A 22,780-nucleotide genomic window follows, 5' to 3' on the forward strand; every position below is an offset into this window, starting at 1 on the left:
AATAATCCTATATTCAGCAAAGCTACCTCTCAAAAATGAAGGCTAAATAAAGACACTTCCAGATAAACAAAACCTGAGAGGTGGGTATGGGTGAGGGGAAACTGAGAGTATTTGTTGACAGCAGATTTGCTTTACAAGATACAATAAAGGAATTTCTTCAGGCTGAAAGGAAGTAATTTTCTATGATAATTTGAATTTACATGGAAAATAAAGAGCACTGGGGAAGCCAATTATGTAATTGCAAAATACAGTGCAGGCATACCTCGTTTTATTACGCATCACTTTATTGCACTTCAAATATTGTATTTTTCACAAATTCAAGGTAAGACCCTCTACCAACAAAAAGAATATGGCTTGCTGAAGGCTCATATTATGCTTAGTAATTTAGCAATAAAGTATTTGTTAATTATGGTATGCACATTGACTTTTTTACACATAATGCTATTGCACATTTAATGCACTATAGTAATAGTGTAAGCATAACTTTTATATGCACAGGGAAACAAAAAATTTCTGTGACACACTTTATTGCAATATTCACTTGATTGCAGTGGTCTGGAACCAAACCAACAATATCTCTGAGGTATGACTGTATAAATGCATATGTTTTTTCCTTTGCTAACTTTCTTTTTAATCCTCACCCAAGGGCATGCTTTCATTGATTTGTGAAAGAAAGAGAAGGAGAAAGTGAGAGAGAAATATCCATGTGGGAATGAAACATTAGTTGCCTTATGCATGTGCCCCACCTGGGAATTGAATCTGCAACCTGGGCATGTGCCCTAACTGAGAATGAAACCCACAACCTTACAGTGTATAGGTTGATGTTCTAACCACTTTCCAGGGATGTAACCTCTTTTTAAAGCAAGTGTATAAAATAATATGTATATCATGAATTGCAGGTCTATAACATATAAATATAATATAGATGTCCAAGGAAATGTATACACAAACTTTGAGTAATTATAAAGGCAGTGTTTACTAAAAAACATTTCATTTTCAAAATGGAACTACCAGCTATTAAAGTCTGCATACATTTTGGGGGGATTTATTTACCAATAAGAGCAAAAGAGAGCTACTTATATAGGAGCAAAGCTGTACTGTGCTAAGGAAATTATTAGGTGGCAACTTCACAAGCACAAATGAAGAAAATCATAAATATTAACATGTTTCTGAGACTACCACAAATGCTAAATAAGCTTAATATAACAAAAGCTATAGATATATACTTGCCCTCTTTTCTTTCTTTTTTCAATTTCCTTAAAAGATATAAAGTTATGTAAAGTAATAATTATAGCAATAAACTGTCAGGTTTATAACATTTATAGATGTGATATGTTTAACAATCATACCACAAAAATAAGAGGAAAAAGAATAGAGTTAAATAGGAGTAAAGTTTCTATGTCTCACTGAAATTAAGTTCATGTAAATCTGGAGCTGATTCTGAGAAGTTCACATCCTATCTAATAAAAGAGTAATATGCAAATTGACCATCACTCCGACACACAAGATGGCCACCCCATGTGGTCAAAAATGGCTGCCCCAATGTGGACACAAGATGACCACCACAGATGGTTGGCAGGGGAGGGCAGTTGGGAGGGACCAAGCCTGCAAGGGAAGGCAATTGGGGGTGATCAGGCCTGCAGGGGAGGGCAATTAGGGGTGACCAGGCCAGCAGAGAAAAGCAGCTGGGGGTGACCGGGCCTGCAGGGAAGAGCAGTTAGGGGTGACCAGGCCAGCATGAGAGAGCAGTTAGGGATGATCAGACCAGCAGGGCAGAGCAGTTGCAGGGGACCAGGCCTACATGGGAGAGCAGTAGGGGAAACCAGGACTGCAGGGAGGGCAGTTGGGGTGAGTCAGGCCCGCAGGGGAGGGTAGTTAGGGGCAATCAGGCAGGCAGACAGGCAAGTGGTTGGGGGCCAGTAGTCCTGGATTGTGAGAGTGATGTCCCAGATTGGAGAGGGTGCAGGCTTGGCTGAGGAACATACACACACCCATGCATGAATTTCATGCACCAGGCCTCCAGTATACATAAAATAAGTTCAATAGGAACCATTAAAGAAAAACAGAAAATAGTAACAAAAGACAATTAAATAGAGAAAAGCAAAGGCAATTCAGTGGAGAAAGGATAGTCTTTTCAACAAATGGTGCCAAAACAACTGAACATCCATCTTTTACAAAAATTAACCCAAAATGGATTATAGACCTCAATATAAAATGCAACTATAAACTTCTGGAAGATAACATAGAAGAACATCTAGAGAACCTCAGGTATAAGGTAGACTTTTTAGATACAACTTCAAAAGCATCACCTATAAAAAAAGATGAATAAGTTGGATAGAAGAAAAAAATTAAAAAATAAATAACTTAGAGATGAATAAAAATGAAGACAGAGCACATCACAACTTAAGGGATGCAGCTAAAGCAGTGCTTCGGGGAGAATTTATTGTTGTAAATGTATATATTAAAAAAGAAGTAAGATTTTAAATCAATAACCTAACCTTCTTCTTGAAGACACTGGAATAAGAATAACAAAGTAAACCTAAAATAAGTAGAAGAAAGAAAATAATAAAGACCAGAGAAGAAATAGTTAATACAAAAACAATAGGAAAAAATTAATAAAATCAAAAGCTGGTTCTTTTTAAAGATCAACAAAATTGGAAAACCTTAAGCTACATTGATTGGGGGAGAGTAAGAGAAAATAATCAATTATTAGAATCAGAAATAAAAGAGCAAAATTACTACCAAGTTTACAGAAATAAAAAGAATTATAAAGGAATACTATGACCAATTGTTAGCCAGTAAATTAGATAACTTCAATAAAATGGACAAATTGCCTAGGAAAATACAAACTATTAAAACTAACTGAATTAAAAATAGACTATTTAGATTTTAAATAGACATAACAAACAGAGTGAATTTGTAGTCAAAACACTCCCCCACCCCATCACACACAAAGTGTAGGCCCAGATAGTTTCACCAATTAAATCAAGCAAACATTTAAAGAATTAATATCAATTCTTCACAAACCCCTCAAAAAACTTCGGAGAGGAGAGAATACTTCCCAGCTCATTCTATGAGTCCATTATTAACCTGATACAAAACCAGACAGGGACATCAGCAAGCCAGAAAACTGCCCTAGCTGGTTTGGCTCAGTGAATAGAGCATCGGCCTGCGAGCTGAAGAGTCCCGGCTTTGATTCTGGTCAAGGGCACATGCCTGGGTTGTGGGTTCGATCCCCGTAAGGGGCATACAGGAGGTAGCTGATCAATGATTCTCTCCTCATTGATGTTTCTATCTCTCTCTCCCTCTCCCTTCCTCTCTGAAATCAATTAAAAAAAATTTTTTAAAGGGAAGAAAACTAAACGCCATTGTGTCATGAATGTGGATGTCAAAATCATCAACAAAATACAAGCAAACCAAATTCAGCAATCTATAAAAAGAATAATATACCATGACCAAGTAGGATTTACCCTAGAAATTAAGATTGACTTAACATCTGAAAGTCAATTCATGTAATATATCATATCAATTAAATATAAAGAACTGCAAGGTCATCTTAATAGATGCAGAAAAAACATCTGACAAAATCCAACTACCCTTTCATAATTAAAAAACAAACAAACCCAGAATAAATTAGGAATATAAGAAGACTTTCTCAACCTGATACAAGGCGTCTACATTAAACACACACACACACACACACACACACACACACACACACACAACTTACAGCCAAAATTATAATTAATGACAAAAAAAAAAACACAAAAAACACCTAGGTTTTCCTCTCTTAAGGTCAGAAACAAGACAAGCATGTCTGTTTATTTATTTTAATCCTTACACAAGGAGTGAGGATATTTTTTTCTCATTGATTTTTAGAGAGAGTGGGAGGAGAGAGAGAAAAACATCAATGTGACAGAGACACATCGATAGGACTTCGAATGGTGATCAAATCTGCAACCCAAGTATGGATTCTTGACTGGGAATTGAACCTGCAACCCTCCAGGACACAGTCCAACACTCCAACCACTGAGCCACGCTGGCCAGGGCATTTCTGTTTTCACTACTTATATTCAACACTGTAAGTTCAACACTAGAAGTTCAACTAAGGGCAATTAGGCAAGAAAAATAAAAAGACATCAGATTTGAAAAGAAGTATGTAATGATCTTGTAAACACAAAATGCTAATGATACCACCAAAAAATTATTAAACTAATAAATGAGTTCAGCAATTATTAAACTAATATGATTATGTACAAAAATCAATTATATTTCTATGCTTTCACAATGAATAATCTGAAAATGTTAAGAAAACAATTCCATCGCCAAAGCCAGTTTGGCTCAGTGGATAGAGCATTGGGGTTTGATTCCAGTCAAGGGCATGTACCTCGGTTACAGGCTCCTCTCCCGCCCAGGCCCTGGTCAGGGCTCATGCAGGAGTCAACCAATTAATGTGTATCTCTCACATCGATATTTCTCTTTGTCTTTCCCTCTCTCTTCCACTCTCTCTATAATTTAATGGAAAAATGTCCTCGTGTGAGGATGAAAGAAAGAAAGAAAGAAAGAAAGAAAGAAAGAAAGAAAGAAAGAAAGAAAGAAAGAAAGAAAGAAAAGAAAGAAAGAAAAGATACAATAGCATAAAAAAAAAAACACTTAGGAATAAGTTTAACAAAAGAAGTACAATATTGTAGTTTTCAAAGTATCGTTTTACCTTGAATTTTGGACCCAGGCTAATTCAGTACAACATCTTAACTAATTGCATGTGCGAATACCTTATTTCCAGATTTGGCCTCATGCTGAGGTTCCAGGTAGGCATGCATTTTAAGGGGACATTACTCAACCCACTATAAGAAGTGACTGCTAACAGGTACAAAGTGGTGTTGTTGTTTTTTTTAATATCCTAATAATCTGGCCACTCAGTGTGTAAATTCCTAATAAAGTGAATGAGAGAGAGAAAGAGAGGAAGAGAGAGAGAGAGAGAGAGAGAGAGAGAGAGAGAGAGAGAGAACCCAGGTGCCCAATAATGGGTCCATATTAGTCCCTTCTGGGATATGCACATGTTTGAGGAAGTGAACATAGCTTTCCCCAGTGGTAATTTCTACTCTGACCAGATATTGGGTGGACACAGGTTCTGACTCTTAGTGCATGCCGACAACATCTTCAGGATGCCTGCCCCTTGTCATCTATCTTATCCTCTCATACATACCTGCTGTAAGTATGGTCCCCTCACTGCTAAAGGCAAGTGACATCATGGTGAAGGGCATGCCAATGAAGTGGTAACTGGGCCCCAAATATTTACAAATCCATCACAACCTCTTCTAGCAAGTGTACTGTGGATATAATGAAGGAAAATAGCATTACTAGATAAACCTGCTAGATATTACATTCCCTTAGTCTGTGACATTTGCATATGCTCTTCCTTTGTAGTTCAGGACTGGTCAAATATTCAATAGCCATCTGACATGTAACAGCACTTAACACATAACCTTGCTTAAATATTGGACCCATTGCAAAGTATTATGTCTGCATATCACCCATCTTTTTTTTTTAATATCATGTTTCTTTTTTTTTTTAAATATATTTTATTGATTTTTTACAGAGAGGAAGAGAGAGGGATAGAGAGTTAGAAACATCGATGAGAGAGAATCATTAATCAGCTGCCTCTTGCACAGCCCCTACTGGGGATGTGCCTGCAACCAAGGTACATGCACTTGACCAGAATCAAACCCGGGACCTTTCAGTCCCCAGGCCTATGATCTATCCACTGAACCAAACTGGTTTTGGCTCACACGTCTTTTTTTAACTCCTGCACCCAGTCTGAAGCCAGCTGTTTCCACACCAGCCAGTCTCTGCATATTGAGGGTGTGGATGCCTTCTCAGGCTGAGGAGAGGGGCCTACAGTACAGTGAGGTCTGGGGTCCCGCCATGATTCCAACTTCCAGTAACCACCACATCACATTCCCTTCTGGGCAGCATTCAAAACGTCTGAGAGCAGAAACTGGTTTGGCTCAGTGCATAGAGCATCGGCCTGCGGACTGAAGGGTCCTGGGTTCGAATCCGGTCAAGGGCATGTACCTTGGTTGCGGGCACATCCCCAGAGGGGAGTGTGCAGGAGGCAGCTGATCGATGATTCTCTCTCATCGATGTTTCTAACTCTCTCTTCTCTCTGTAAAAAATCAATAAAATATATTATAAAAAAAAAAAAGTCTGAGAGAGGAATTATCTTATGTCCTCCTGAAGCCAGCCTTGGGGGTAAGAATGTGCATTCAAAGCAACCCAAGTGTCCCTCAACAATGGATGGGGAAACAAAATGTCGTCTATACATATAGCAGAACATTATTTGGCCTTTAGGAAGGAAGTCCTGTTGTATACTACTGCATGGATGAACTTTGAGGACGCTATGCCTAGTGAAAGAACCCAGATACAAAAGGATAAATTTGTATGGTTCCACTTATATGAAATACCCAGAGTAGCCATATTTATACAAACAGAAAGTAGAATGGTGCCAGGGGGTGGGGCAGGGGGGCGGGGAGTTGGTTAATGGGTAGTTTCAGTCAGGGAAAAGGAAAAGACTTCTGGACAGTGGTGGTAGCTGTGCAACATTGTGAGCGCACCTAATGCCTCTAAATCGTACACTTAAAACGGTTATAAAATGTACCCTGGCTGGTGTCACTCAGTGGTTAGAATGTCAATCAGACCACCAAAGGGTTGGGGGTTCAATTCCCAGTCAAGGGCATGGACCTGGGTTGCAGGTTTGATCCCACCCCAGTACCGGGTGGGGTGTGGGAGGCAACCAACCAATGTGAGATACACTGATGTTTCTCTGTCTCCTCTCTGTCTCTTTCTTCCTTTTCCCCTCCCTTTCATTCTCTCTAAGGATCAATGGAAAAAAAACAGAAGTGAGAATTTTAGAAAATGGTTAATTTTATGTTATTTATTAAAAATCAAAACATGAAGCCCAACCGATGTGCCTCAGTGGTTAAGCATCAACCTATGAACCAGCAGGCCATGGTTCAATTCCTGGTCAGGGCATGTGTCCAGGTTTCAGGCTTGGTCCCCAGGGTAGGGCATGCAGGAGGCAGCTGATTAATGATTGTTTCTCATCATTGATGTTTCTATCTCTCCCCCCTCTCCCCTTCTCTCTGAAATCAATAAAAATATTTTAAAAATAAAATAAAATAAAAACATGGGATGGAGACTCATATGGCGCCCACCTCCTGGCTCTGTGTGAGGAGCGCTGGGCAAAGGAGCAATGCCTCTGCCGGCACTTTTCTCAGGGGAAAGCTGCCCCTCCAGCTCTCGTCCTGAAGCCAGACAGTTCTGTCCCTCCCCGCATGTCGCTGGCACATTTCAAGCTCCTGCCCCAGTGCTGGAGCTCAGAGAGAGCAAATTCAAGTTGAAGGTTTTAAGAACAAAAACTGAGATTTCCCATAGAAGAAAACGTTTTTCCTTAAGACTGTAGCATTAAGCCCTGCCCTACAGATAACAGACTTGCTAGCTGCACTATCATGGGCAGTAGGTCACACTGAGGAACAGACAAGCAATTGGCTTTATTACTTTTCACAATCTGGCATCCCCTCCATTCTCCAGTGTGAAGCAGATCAAAAAACAATGTTAAATCAGTCCAATGTTTTTCTCTTATCAGTCCTTAATCTGCAAAAAATACACTCAAATTTCAGCTGCTTACTTTTTCCAAATAACTTAATTTGTATAAACTGGAACAGGTAAATCATAAAAAATGGAATATCCCAAATGTATGCCACAGAATCCTTGAAGTGTTATACCCAGATATGGTAGGGTTACTGTGGTGAGCATCATAGTGAGAAAAGTTCCCTTGATGTAAGCATACAGGGCAGGGGTCCAGTGGAAAACAAAGGCAGGTGGAACATAGACAGGGACAGACACCGCAGTTTGAGCAGCCTAACCACAGGAACCAACCACACAGGAATAATAAAGTGTTTCTGGACTCAAAGCGGGAGGCATAGAAAAACAAGAGGGCCCGCAACAATAAAGTGTGCTGGCATAGAAACAAAGGAAGTTCAGCATAGAAACAGAGAAAGAACACATAGAAACAGGGAGAGCTCAGGTTCGATGCTGGGCAAGAACAATTGAGAGAATCAATCGGGTGACGAAAGGAATAGATATAAAAGCAGGCTTAGAGCAAATATATAAGCTTGGACTACTAGGCTTCACCAGGCATCCATTGTTTCCGCCTTTCCGTGTGGTGAGTCTAAATCGGCTTGTAATCAATTTTGCACACTTTTGCTTATTAAATCTTCTGGTCTACAGAGCTCATTCTTAGGCATCTCGACACAACCCCAGGAACAAACCTCAGCTCACTGTCCGTTACCAGCAGGCTGGGAGATCTTTGGACCTGGAACTAGACTTGTCTGCTGTGGTGGGATTGGTGTTGGAGCTTAAGCCTCAGCTGCTGCTCATGGGAGGCAGGTGGAACATGGGTTCCAGCAAGTAGAGAGTTATTAGGCAACTGGTGGGAGGCCAGGCAAGCAGGGGGCCTCAGAGAAGTCCAGAGAGGTGGCAGATGGAGCACAGCTACAAGCTGCAGTATTCAGAGATGCAGGCAGGCAGGCCATGCTAGCAGCCTCTGTCAGTGGGTAACAGGAGCCTACTCAGGTACTGGGTCTGGGTCAGATTTAAGACTCCTCATCTTTGTAGAGTCCATGAAAGCAAAATTGCACCCCAGGCCTAAAATGACTGAGCAGAATGCCATCTAGATCTATTGAAGTTCCACATGAAGAAGAAGGGTGAGGATAACTAAGAAATGATAAGATAACTTGGTGGAGGGCCTAGAAAAGGTCTGTACAATATAGGCTTTAGCTACATTGTTGTTTTCTTTTTGGCTTCCTTAGCTCAATGTTAGCATTCAAGAATGAAAGCCAAGCAAAAGTTGCTCAGTGGTTGAGTGTCACCATGAACCATGAGGTCACTAGTCCTCGTCGGAGCACATACCTGGGTTGTGGGCTCGATCCCCAGTAGGGGGCATGAAGGAGGCAGCCAATTGATGATGTTTCTCCTATCAATGTTTTTCTCTCTCTAGCCCTCTACTTTCCTCTCTAAAATCAATTAAAACATATTCTTAAAAAGCCAAGCAAAATTTTAGAATGAAGAGCATCTCCTTTTAATAGAATGTGTTCCTGAGGCCAAGTAATTCAGCTTCCAGAGAGTCCTAATGAAGTGCATTCACAGCAGGGCCAGAGGAAAGAGCCCTGATGAGGGGGACGAACGAGGGAAGTGGCCTCCTTGGATTTGGTGCTGAGCACAGGCTGCTTTGTGAGGGGGTTGTACGGCTGTAAAGCCACTGTAATCTGGACTGTGATGTGACCTCTTTGTATGCATAGGCTAGTGAGACCTGCAATGTTCAACACACACACGCACACACACACACACACACACACACACGCAAGTGCACGCGCAATCGCATGCTTACATTTTTATTTCTGTCCTCTTGATGATACCATTCATGATGTGTGTATCCTGATTTATTTCCTTTTAGTTATGGTGTATGCATTTTTCTACCTATAAAATCACTTTTTCCATTTCTCAAGGCACTTTATTTTTTTTCAGGTTTTATTCAGGAATAATTGACATACACCTGTGTATAAGTTGAAGGCAGACAGCATGATGGTTGGATTTGCATATATTGTGAAATGATTACTACACTGTGTCCAGCTAATATCCATCTAAGATGTGATAAACAAAATTGAAATCTCTAATGGAGCAACTAGAGTTAATTTTCTCTTCAAAGTCAAAACCACAATTCTTACATTCTATTGTGCTTTTTTTTTTTTTTTAAGGTTTCTTAGACTGTTTCTTAAATTAGATATTAGATCTTGTGTTTGGATCTGATTTCATAGTTTACCCAGTTTTATACACTAGAATAATTCTATTAATTTATTTCCTGAAAGGAACTACTTTTTAAAAGTAGAAAGTCTACAATGCTTTAGGGTTCATTTAAAAATCAACTCAAAGAATTCTCTATTTTTTAAAAATTACATTACTGGCAAATTAATTGTAGGTTTCAGGTATCTAAATAGTGACATTTTTAATAAGGCTAAACTGTTCCTGAGTGAAACCTGTGCGTGGTCAGGGTAGGCTGACTTCCAAGACACATCTGTGAGGGTGGAGATTATTTTTCTTTTAATTTGGGGTCACTTTGTCTGGCTTGTCCTATCCCCATAGCTCAGTCATGGTTTCACTCACAGTGACCTAACGCATAGAGTAGGGATCTGGCAGAGGAGGAGCAGAGGCGGGCAAACCTCAGAGGAGCTGAAGGCTTCCCTGAGCTGGTAAAATGTGCAGGCTCTCTAAGTGCTACCTGCAGTGGAACCTGCCAGAAAGTCCTGCTCTTCCCCCTGCAAATTCTCTGTTATACGGAGCTCCTGGAGGAGGCAGAGAGTTCCCCACTTCTCTCTCTTATTCCTGCCCAGATGTGTGTGTGTGTGTGTGTGTGTGTGTGTGTGTGTGTGTGTGTGAATACGTGTGAAGATATATATAAATATGGATGTCACTGTGTGTGACTAAATGTTACTGTGTGTTTAAGCATGTGTTACAGTGAGTGTTTAGGAGCATGTGAATGTCAACTTGTATGGTTGTTTGTAGGTGTGTATGAATGTGTGTGAATGTATGAATTGAATGACTAAATGTGTGAATGTGTATGTAAGCATATATGAAGGGATGTGTGTACATGTGTGTGAGGCTGTGTGAATGTGAATGTGTATGAATGATTGTGAATTGGTGTATATGAATGTGCATGTGTGTGTCTGTACCCTGGGTAGGGAGTTCTTTCATTATAACCTCAAGGCCTCAAATATAGACCTTTGGTCTCCTCTTCAGATGAAGTTAAAATTACAGCGAGACATGGACAACCTTGAACCATGATACCATCCACTTCTAGCACATATCCCACAGTGGACATCATCGAAGAAGCCCAGTGAGTCAGTACTTTAGAGAGTAAGTTCTACAATTTCTGTGGTGGCACAATTATCATAGGGAATCAGTTATTTGCAGTTAAAATATTTATTAATATAAACATTAAAATAGGCCCCCATTTTAAGCCCCATTGGCACTTCTCAACTCTCTCCTCCAAGGGCGTCTCGGTGACACGGTGGGCGGGTGCGGTTGCCATGGGGGTTCCATAGCCAGCTGCAGGCGGCTGTGCGTCAGGTGGGCTGCTGGGCTCCCTCAGGTGTGAGCGTCCCAGGGGCTGGCCTGCTGTGCGCCTCTCTGCACCTGCACACGATGGCGACCCCCACGCAGCTGCCCTGCTTCTCTTAACAGGCCTGTGGGGTAGACAGGAGGGAACCAAGACTTGCCCAGGGTTTCTCAACAGACCTCACACCCCTGGCACTTCTCATCACTGTGTGTCCAGAGGCCTCCTGGAAGCGGGGATTCAGGTGGCCTGAGCATGTCCCACCATTGTTCTGTTTTAAGATCTGGCCTTCTTTTCCTTTTTCTTTTTTGGATAATTTTATCACAGTGAAATTTACCATTTTCACTATTTTACAGTGCATAGTACAGTGGCATTAAGCACATTCATACTGTTGTGTGACCCACACCACCATCATCTCCATGACTTTTCTCATCTTCTCCAACTAAAACTCTGTCCCAATGAACAACAACTCTGCATCCCCACCCTCACCCCACCCTCACCAGCACCACCACAGGTACCTTTATCTTTCCTTCCATCTCTGGCTCCATTGTTGTTAGGGACCTCATGCGAGTGGAATCACACAGTAGTTGTCCTCTTTAGACTGGATTTTGCACTGAACATGTCATCAAGGTCAATCCAAGTTATAGATTCTGTCACAATATTCTTCTGTGTTTTTAATTCAATCTAGTGGGTTGACATTAGTTAATAAAGTCATGTGGACTTCAGGGGTACCATTCTATAATACATCATCTGCGTGTTGTGTTGTGTGCCCAATACCCCAAATTAAGTCTCCTTCCATCACCATTTGACCCCCTTTACCTTCTTCCACCTCCCCCACCCCCTTTCCCTCTGGTGATCACTATAGTGAAGTCTTTTTCTATTATATGAGTTGTTTTTCTTTACTTAATCCCTTCACCCTTTTCACCCAGCCCCACAGCCCTTTTCTCACCTGACAAAGGTCAGTCTGTTCTCTTTCTATGAGTCTTTTTCTATTTTCTTTGTTAATTTATTTTGTTCATTAGATTCCACATATAAGTGAAATCATATGCCATTAGCCTTTCCCTGGCTGGCTTATTACACTCACCATAAGGCTCTCCAGGTCCATCCACACTGTCACAAATAGAAAGATTCCCTTCCTTTTCACAGCAAAGTAGTATTCCATGGGGTCAATGTACCAAAGTGTTTTTATCCAATCGTCTACTGATGGGCACATGGGCTGGTTCCAGATCTTGGTGTTGTAAATAACACTACAATGAGCATAGTAGTGCATATATTCTTTCCAAATCAATGTCACTGATTCCTTGGGATACATTCCCAGAAGTGGAATTGCTGAAGCATAAGGAAGTTCCATTTTAAATTTTTGAGGTAACTTCTTAATATTTTTCACAGTGGCTGCACAGAATGCATTTCCCACAGAGATGTGTGCCCCTCTGCACACGATGGTGACCCCCATAGAGTTTCCTTGCTTTCCTTAACAGGCCTGTGGGGTAGCAAGGGGAACCAAGGCTTGAAAATGGTTCTTCAACACACCTCTCACCTCAGGCTCTTCTCATCACTGTGTGTCCAGAGTCCTCCTGGGAGCAGGAATTCAGGTGGCCTGAGCACGTCCCACCATGGTTCTGTTTTAATACCTGGCCTTCTTTTCCTTTCTCTTTTTGTGGATAGTTTTATCACCATAACATTTTCCATTCTCCTTGTTTTTCAATCAACGGTGAAGTGGCATTCAGGACATTGATACTGTTGTGAGAACCAAACCACCACCATCTCCATCATGTTTCCCATCTTCTCCAATGGAAACTCTGGCCCCATTAAAAAACAACTCTAGCTGAAACCGGTTTGGCTCAGTGGGTAGAGCATCAGCTTGCGGACTGAAAGTTCCCAGGTTCGATTCCAGTCAAGGGCATGTATCTTGGTTGCGGGCACATCCCTAGCAGGGGAGTGCAAGAGGCAGCTGATAGATGATTTTCTCTCATCGATGTTTAGAACTCTCTATCCCTCTCGCTTCCTTTCTGTAAAAAAATCAATTAAATATTTTTAAAATAATAATAATAAATTAAAAATAAATAAAAAAACAACTCTGCATCTAGCCCTACTACTCACCCCCCACACCACCCCACACCACCACCACCATCACCACTGGTACCTTCATCTTACCTTTCATCTCTGACTCCGATGGCGCTAAGGACCTCATGTGAGTGGAATCACACAGTAGTTGTCTTCTTTTGACTGGCTTTTGCACTAAACATGTCAAGGTCCATCCACCTTATTTCACTTACCATAAGACTCTCCAGGCCCATCCACGCTGTCACAAATAGTCAGATTCCCTTCCTTCTCACAGCCAAGCAGTATTCCACGATCTCAATGTTCCAAAGCATTTTTATCCACTCACCTACTGATGGGCACGAGGGATGTTTCCAGATCTTGGTATTATACATAACACTGCAATGAACATAGCAGTGAATATATTCTTTGCAATCATTGTGGCTGATTCCTTGGGATACATTCCCAGAAGTGGAGTTGCTCAGTCATAAAGAAGTTCCATTTTTAATTTTTGAGGTAACTCCTTACTGCTTTCCATACTGGCTGCACAAAATGCATCCCCACAGAGATGTGTGCCTCTCTGCACAGGATGGTGACCCAGGCGAAGCTTGCCTGCCTCTCTTAATAGGTCGGTTGGGTAGCAAGGGGGAACCAAGACTGGCTCAGGGTTTCTCAAAGGACCACACACCCCAGGCTCTCCTCATCACTGTGTGTCCAGAGGCCTGCTGGGAGCGGGGATTCAGGTGGCCTGAGCATCTCGAACCATGGCTCTCTTTGGGGATCTGGTCTTCATTTCCTTTCTCTTTTTTTGGATAGTTTTATCACAGTGACATTTTCCATTCTCACTGTTTTTCAATCCACAGTGCAGTGGCGTTAAGGACATTGATACTGTTGTGCGAACCAAACCATCATCATCTCCATCATGTTTCCCATCTTCTCCAATGGAAACTCTGGCCCCATTGAAAAACAACTCTCGCCGAAACCGGTTTGGTTCAGTGGATAGAGCATCGGCCTGCGGACTGAAAGTTCCCAGGTTCGATTCCGGTCAAGGGCATGTATCTTGGTTGCGGGCACATCCCTAGCAGGGAAGTGCAAGAGGCAGCTGATCGATGATTCTCTCTCATAGATGTTTCTAACTCTCTATCCCTCTCTCTTCCTCTCTGTAAAAAATCAATTAAATATTTTAAAAATAATAATAATAAATGAAAAATAAATAAAAAACAACTCTGCATCCCACCCTCCTAATCCACCCACCACCACCACCACCACCACCATCACCATCACCACTGGTACCTTCATCTTACCTTTCATCTCTGAATCCGATGGCGCTAAGGACCTCATGTGAGTGGAATCACACAGTAGTTGTCTTCTTTTGACTGGCTTTTGCACTAAACATGTCAAGGTCCATCCACCTTATTTCACTTACCATAAGGCCCTCCAGGTCCATCCACGCTGTCACAAATAGTCAGATTCCCTTCCTTCTCACAGCCAAGCAGTATTCCAGGATCTCAATGTTCCAAAGCATTTTTATCCACTCACCTACTGATGGGCACGAGGGATGCTTCCAGATCCTGGTATTGTACATATCACTGCAATGAACATAGCAGTGAATATATTCTTTGCAATCAATGTCGCTGATTCCTTGGGATACATTCCCAGAAGTGGAATTGCTCAGCCATAAAGAAGTTCCATTTTTAATTCTTGAGGTAACTCCTTACTGCTTTCCATACTGGCTGCACAAAATGCATTCCCCACAGAGATGTGTGCCTCTCTGCAGAGGATGGTGACCCACTCGAAGCTTCCCTGCTTTTCTTAATATGTCGGTTGGGTAGCAAGGGGAAACCAAGACTTGCCCAGGGTTTCTCAAAGGACCACACACCCCAGGCTCCTCTCATCACTGTGTGCCCAGAGGCCTGCTGGGAGCGGGAATTCAGGTGGCCTGAGCATCTCTGAACATCGCTCTGTTTGGGGACCTGGCCTCCATTTTCTTTCTCTTTTTTTGGATAGTTTTATCACGGTGACATTTTCCATTTTCACTGTTTTTCAATCCACAGTGCAGTGGCGTTAAGGACATTGATACTGTTGTGTGAACCAAACCACCATCATCTCCATCATGTTTCCTATCTTCTCCAATGGAAAGTCTGGCCCCATTAAAAAACAACTCTCACCGAAACTGGTTTGGTTCAGTGGATAGAGCATAGGCCTGCGGACTGAAAGTTCCCAGGTTCGATTCCGGTCAAGGGCATGTATCTTGGTTGCAGGCACATCCTTAGCAGGGGAGTGCAAGAGGCAGTTGATAGATGATTCTCTCTCATCGATGTTTCTAACTCTCTATCCCTCTCTCTTCCTCTCTGTAAAAAATCAATTAAATATTTTTAAAATAATAATAAATGAAAAATGAATAAAAAACAACTCTGCATTTCACCCTCCTACTCCCCCACCACCACCACCACCACCACCACCACCACCACTACCACCACCATCACCACTGGTACCTTCATCTTACCTTTCATCTCTGACTCTGATGGCGCTAAGGACCTCACTTGAGTGGAATCACACAGTAGTTGTCTTCTGTTGACTGGCTTTTGCACTAAACATGTCAAGGTCCATCCACCTTATTTCACTTACCATAAGGCTCTCCAGGTCCATCCACGCTGTCACAAATAGTCAGATTCCCTTCTTTCTCACAGCCAAGCAGTATTCCATGATCTCAATGTACCAAAGCATTTTTATCCAGTCACCTACTGATGGGCATATGGGCTGCTTCCAGATCTTGGTATTTCAAATAACTCTGAAATGTTTATATTCTTTCCAATCAATGTCTCTGATTTTTTTTGCTATACATTTCCAGAAGTGGAATCTCTGGGTTACATGAAGTACCATTTCTAATTTTTGAGGTACATTCTTACTGCTTTCCACAGTGGCTGCACACAATGCATTCCCCCAATGGTGCACCTCTTTGCAGACGATGTTGACCATCACGCAGCTGCTCTACTTTTCTTAATAGGCTAGTGTGGTAGCCAGGGGAATCAAGGCTTAGCCAGAGTTTCTCAGTGGACCTCACACCCTAGACTCTTCTCATCACTGTGTGTCCAGAGGCCTGCTGGGAGCAGGGATTCAGGTGGCCTGAGCATGTCCGACCATGGTTCTATTTAAGATCTGGCCTTCTTTTCCTTTCTCTATTTTGGATCATTTTGTCACAGTGAAATTTTCCATTTTCACTATTTTGTCAATGCACAGTGCAGTTGTGTGGCCCACACTACCATCATCTCCATCACTTTTCCCATCTTTTCCAACCAGAACTCTGTCCCCAGTAAACAACAACTCTGCATTCCACACCCATTTCCCCCACGCTCACCACCACTGGTACCTTCACTTTCCTTCCATCTCTGACTCCGATGGGGCTAGGGAGTGGAATCTCACAGTAGTTGTCTTCTTTTCACTGGCTTTTGCACTGAACGTGTCGTCAAGGTCCATCCATGTTATAGCTTCTATCACAATATTCTTCCTGTGATTTCAATAGAATCTATTGGTTAATAACATCATGTGGGATATGCTACTTGTAAAGCTAACTGGATCCTGCTCTGATGTCATCTGAATCTGGCCCCTGGGGCCTCCTGGGAGGGACTCTGGTGCCAGCCAATGTCAGATATTTCCTGTGACTGGCCCTGGGCAACCTCTTTGGAGCTACAAAGCAATTCACAGTGTGTGGCTACCTCTGCCAGGCCTGAATGAGCACAAGAAGGTCCAAACCAAGGCTGGCTTTTCTTAGTACTGGGCCTAGGGGCCGTTCAATGAAGCTCCCAAGGCACCCCAAGATCTGCCTCCACCTGCTGGCTGCCTGTTAGGCTCAGTCACTGAAAGAGCCTCTGTAGGTACTCAGATTGCATGAGTCAGGTTCTCAATGAGTACTCAAGTAATTCCACTGTAAGAGTGGAATTTAAAGGTCACTACAGGTTGCTTCCCAGTAGTTAAGATGTCTGGGATCCATAATCTGAGATCAGCCGTGTGATCTTAAGGGCTTTGCAGAGTGTCGGTGAGTTCTCCGAGACCAGGAAGCTGCTTGTCATGGTGGGCGATTCTTGGGTCCCCTGGAATGTGGTTGGGGAGGGAGAGCATGACAGGGTCATGCAGCTGTGATTCCATTACTGTGTCATGAAAAGTATAGTCTCTACATGCGTGGCTGATACTAGCAGATGCTTCCCTCCATTTCCTTCCTAAGGAAAGTGCAGTTCTGTTCAGAAGTCCACCCAAATGCGTGTTCCCTAGCTTCCTGGCCTACACTGGGCCAACCCTCTGTCCTCAAGATTGGGTGGGCCAAGCTGGCAGGAAAGAGCAGGTAAAAGTCACTTGTCCCTTGGGAGGGCTGAAAATGCTATTAAAACCATTATGGCTTAAAAATATGTTTTCTCTGTGTCTGCTCCCACACCAGAACTAAGCAGCCAAAGTGATGCTTAGCTTGCTCTCAGTAAGCACAGTTCTGCCTTGCCTCACTGCCAGCTGTGGTCAGAACACTGACAGAGGCGACTGGAGGAAGAAGACAGGGCATTCCTCTCCCAGCAGTGTAACACCATCACAGACATGATTCTGTCTGCACAGCTGACTACTGCTGGAGCCCTTCAAACTTTTAGAGATGATCTGATTTATATATTTTAAAGATCACTTTCTGATTTATCATTATATGTTTATTATTTTTCAATTTCATTTTTAAAAATTAATTTTTCCCAATTAGAGTTGTCATTATTTTAAGTTTACAGCATAGACATATATAGAACTTGCAAAGTGATCCCCCGGAATAGTCTAGTATGGGGTTTCATTTAAAAGGGTATTAATCCCCCAAAACCGGTTTGGCTCAATGGATAGAGCGTCGGCTTGGGGACTGAAGGACCCGGGTTCGATTCCGGTCAAGGGCATGTACCTTGGTTGCGGGCACATCCCCAGTAGGGGGTGTGCAAGAGGCAGCTGATCGATGACTCTTTCTCATCGATGTTTCTAACTCTCTATCTCTCTCCCTTCCTCTCTGTACAAAATCAATAAAATATATTTTTTAAAAATAATAAAAAAAATAAAAATAAAAAAAATAAAAGGGTATTAATCCTATTCATGAGGGCTCCACCCTCATGATCCAATCACCCTCAATGGCCCCCACCTTTTATTTATTTTTAATTTAATTTATTGGGTTGATATTGGTTAATAAAATTATATAGGTTTTAGGTATTCACTTCTGTAATGCATTATGTGTATACTAGAGGTCTGGTGCATGAAATTCATGCATGCGGGAGTGTCCCTCACCCCAGCCAACACCCTCTCCAATCTGGGACCTCTCCAGTGGTCAGACATCCCTCTCACAATCCAGGACTGCTGGCTCCGAACTGTTCGCCTGACTGCCTTCCTGATTACCCCTAGCCACTCTGCCTGCCAGCCTGATTACCCCTTAACCACTCCCAGGCCAGCCTGATTGATGGGTAAATGTTCCCCTGCCAGCCTGTTAGCCCCCAACTTCCCTCCTCTGATGGCCTGGTCACCCCTAACTGTCCTCCCCTACAGACCTGGTCCCTCTCAACTGCCTTCCCTTGCAGGCCTGGTCCCTCCCTACTACCTTCCCCTGCTTTCCTGATTGCCCACAACTGCCCTCCCTTGCAGGCCTGGTCCCTCCCAACTGCCCTCCCCTGCTGGCCATCTTGTGGTGGCCATCTTGTGTCCACAAGGGGACAGGACATTTGACCACATGGGGGCAGCCATCTTATGTGTTGGAGTGATGGTCAATCTGCATATTATTCTTTTATTAGATAGGATAGAGGCCTTGTGCATGGGTGGGGGCCAGCTGGTTTGCCCTGAAGGGTGTCCTGGATCAGGGTGGGGGTTCCCTTGGGGTGTGAGTGGCCTGTAAGAGGGGCCTGTGGTGGTTTGTAGGCCGACCATGCTCCCTGGTGACCCAAGCAGAGGCCCTGATATCTGGTGTTTATTTATCTTCTACAATTGAAATTTTGTAGCCTGGAGTGGAGCCAAGCCTCCTGCTCACTCCCTGGCAGCAAGCCATTTATGTTGGAATTTATGTATCTTCTACAATTGTAACTTTGTAGCCTGGAATGAAGGCCTGAGCCGGCCAGGGCTGCAGAAGCTTGGCTTCCTCCATCGCCCTAGCCTCCTACTCTTTCAGCTCCATGGCTGCCGCCATTTCTGTTGGAATTTATTTACCTTCTATAATTGAAATTTTGTACCCTTGAGTAGAGGCCTGGGCCCACCAGGGTGTGTGGAAAGCTTTTCCTGTATTTCCAGGGAAACCCAATGGCATCCATCTTGGTTAGGGTTAATTTGTATACTCTCTCTGATTGGCTGTTGGGTGTGGCTGGTGAGCGTGGCTGGTAGGGGTGGCTGGTGGGTGTAGCAGAGTGGTGGTTAATTGCATATTACTCCTTTATTAGGTAGGATTGTATTGTGTGTTCACCACCCCAAGGCAAGTCTCCTTCCATCACAATCTATCCCCCATTTACCATCTCCTACTTTCCCCCACCCCATCCCCTGTGGAGATTACTTTGTGATTTGACATTTGATTTGAGATATGCCTTGAGAGCACAGGTGGGATTTAGGCAGATGAAGAGGGTGAGAATGTGCTTCAGGTACAGCCAGTGAGCACATCGCCTGGAGGCAGGAGAGATGAAGACTGGAAGACCAGAGCACATGCCCCTCAGATGCCTGTCAGTGAGGGGACCTGAGAGGGAAACAGAAGACCCTCCATGGAGGGAGCAAGACTGAGGAGAGAAGGAACCAACCACAGAGTGGTCAAACAAGGGAGATTGTGGGCCCTCCATGGGAAGGCAGGAAGAGCAGAGGACCATGGGAAGGGGCAGGGCTGGGAGAACAGGGAAACCTTCTTGGGGGTAAAGGGGACCCTCCTTGGAGGGAGCAGTATTCCATCTCATCCCTTCCTCCTCCCCTATCCTCCCTGCTCTGCCCCCTCCATGAAGGGACCCTGTCCCCCCTGCCCTAAGCCCTTCATGGAGGGACTGCTAACCCCAGTCCTTCCCTCTCCATGGAGGGTCTCCAGTGCCCCGTGTCCTGCCCCTTTTATGTAAGGTCCCCTGTCCTCCCTGCCCTGAACCCTCCATGAAAGATCCCCTGTCTGCTCTGGCAGACCCCATCCATGGAGGCTCCACTGTTCCACCTGCTTTTCCCACTCCATGGAAGGGGCAAGACAGGGGGCACTGGAGACCCCCATTTCCTCTGCCCTGCCCATCCCTGAGATTCCCAAGTCCCCACTCTTCTGCTCCATCCATGGAGGGTTCCATGACCCAATGCCATGCCCTGTTTCTTCCATGGAGGTCGTCCTGTCCCTGCTGCTCTGCTTCATCGATGGAGGGTCCTCTGTTTTTCTGTCCTGCCACATCCAGGAAGGATCCACAGTCCCCCCTCCATGGAGGGTCCCCTGCCCCCCCTGCCCTGTACTCTTCATGGAGAATCTCAAATCCCCTTCATGGAGGGTGCGCTATCCCCCTGCCCTGTACCCTCCATGTAAGGTCCCCTGTTCCTCCTGCCCTAAACCCTCAATGGAGGGTCTTCTGTTTCCCTGCCCTGTCCCTCACTCACCGGCCTCTTAGAGGTGTGTGCTCAGGTCTCCAGTGTTCATCTCTCCTGCCTCCAGGCCATGTTCCCACTCTCTGTACCTGAAGCACATCTCACCCTCTTCAGCTGTCTGGATCCTACCCCCTCAAATATCATTTCAAATGTCAAATCACAGTGACCTTTAAAATTATAAACTTGATCATGTCATTCCCCACACAAGGGCCCTTTACTCACCCGTCCTCTCCTGCACCCAGCCAGTCTGGTTCTCCTTGCCCCGGGGGCACTTGCTGTCCCTTTGGTGGTGGTTTCCCCTTTCTCCATGTGGCCAGTTCTGTCTCAACAGCCGAGGCTGAGTTTAAATATGACAAAATCTTGGGGAGCTCTTCCTGAGCCTGCAGGGGAGTCACCCTGCAGTGGCCCCAGCCCAGCCTTGTGGGGTGTCATGTGGCAAGAGGTCACAGAACTAAGACAGGTCACAATGGTAACACAGGTTTCAGAGGTAACCTGGCAACTATCCTGGTTTAGGCAGGTGGTGAAGTTAACCAGGTGTTCTTTGTTTTTAAATCAGCGATTGTACATTTATTGAGCACCAAATCCCAGACCCTGTACTGAACGTGCAGAAGTTGTGGCCCCACTCTGAGGTCCTGGCTCTCAGTGACCAGGTGTTCTTGAAAGTGGGAAGTGGGCAGGAGGGTGGGTCAGGGATGCCATGGGAGGGACTCAACACTCATTGTTGGCTCTGAGGCTAGAAAAAGGGATCACAGACCAAGGTTTTCTGGAGGCCCCTGGCAGCTGGCAGTGGCTTAGGGCCTTAGGCAGAGACATGGAACAGAATGGTCCCATAGGAGCAGATTCTGCCGGCACCCATGAGCAGGGGACGGGCTGGGTCTCCCAGCCCCTCTCAGCACCTGAAAGGTAACCTGTGAAGGCCCGCCCCCAAGACCCAGGTGCAGGGAGGGCCCCAGGAGGAGCACATGTGTTCAGTGAGTTTGGGACTGAAGGGCTCTTTTCTGATTTCATAGAATGTCATCTATATACTAGAGGCCTGGTGCACAAAATTCATGCACAGGAAGGGGGTGTCCCTCAGTCCAGCCTGCATCCTCTCCATTCTGGGACCCTTTGACGGATGTCTTACTTCCTGTTTAAATGGGCAGTGGGATATCCCTCTCACAATTCAGTACTGCTGGCTCCCAACTACTCATCTGCCTGCCTTCCTGATTGCCCTAACCACTTCTGCTTTCCAGCCTGATCACCTCTTAACCACTCCCCTGCCAGCCTGATTGATGTCTAATTGCTCTCCTGCCAGCCTGTTTGCCTCCAACTTCCCTCCTCTGCCTGCCTGATCACTTTTAACTGCCCCCTCCTTCAGGCTTGATCACCCCCAACTGCTCTCCCTAGTAGGCCTGGTCCCTCCCAACTGCCCTTCCCTGCTGGCCATCTTATAGTGGCCATCTTGTGTCCATATGGGGGCAGCCATCTTGTGTGTTGGAGTGATGGTCAATCTGTATATTACACTTTTACTAGATAGGATAGAGGCCTGGTGCATGGGTGGGGGCTGGCTGGTTTGCCCTGAAGAGTGTCCTGGATCAGGATGGGGGTTCCTTTGGGGCATAGGGTAGCCTGGGCGAGGGGCCTGTGGCGATTTGCAGGCTGGTCATGCCCCAGGGGGGGACCCAAGTGGAGGCCCTATATTGGGATTTATTTTCTTCTACAATTGAAACTTTGTGTCCTGGAGCGGAGCCAAGCCTTCTGCCTGCTCTGTGGCTGCTGCCATTTCTGTTGAGATTTACCTATCTCTACAATTGAAACTTTGTAGTCTTAAGCAGAGGCCTGGGCTGGTCAGGGTGTGTGGAAAGCTTGGCTTCCTCCATTGCTGGGAAAACCCAAGCCTTCCTCCTGCTCTCTCTGTGGCCACAGCCATCTTGGTTTGGTTATTTTGCATACTTGCTCCTGATTGGCTGGTGGGTGTTGAAATATGGTAGCAATCATACTTGGGTAAAAACTGCT

General features: G+C 44.3%; 1 long non-coding RNA gene and 1 pseudogene across 2 annotated transcripts in view; one reads left to right on the top strand and one right to left on the bottom strand.

The window, feature by feature from the left end:
* The window catches only part of LOC311616860 (large ribosomal subunit protein uL22-like), a 336,798-nt pseudogene that overhangs the window by 97,106 nt on the left and 216,912 nt on the right, over positions 1–22,780 (top strand). The window lies entirely within an intron of this gene.
* On the bottom strand, positions 11,121–12,729 carry LOC311616465. Its single transcript, XR_014793901.1, has 3 exons — positions 12,255–12,729; positions 11,689–11,854; positions 11,121–11,300 (listed from the first exon to the last, which is right to left on the bottom strand). It is a non-coding gene; the product is annotated as an uncharacterized lncRNA (long non-coding RNA).

The sequence above is a fragment of the Pipistrellus hanaki genome, assembly GCF_964339955.1.
Source record: "Pipistrellus hanaki genome assembly, chromosome: 2".
In the NCBI taxonomy this organism is placed as follows: domain Eukaryota; kingdom Metazoa; phylum Chordata; class Mammalia; order Chiroptera; family Vespertilionidae; genus Pipistrellus; species Pipistrellus hanaki.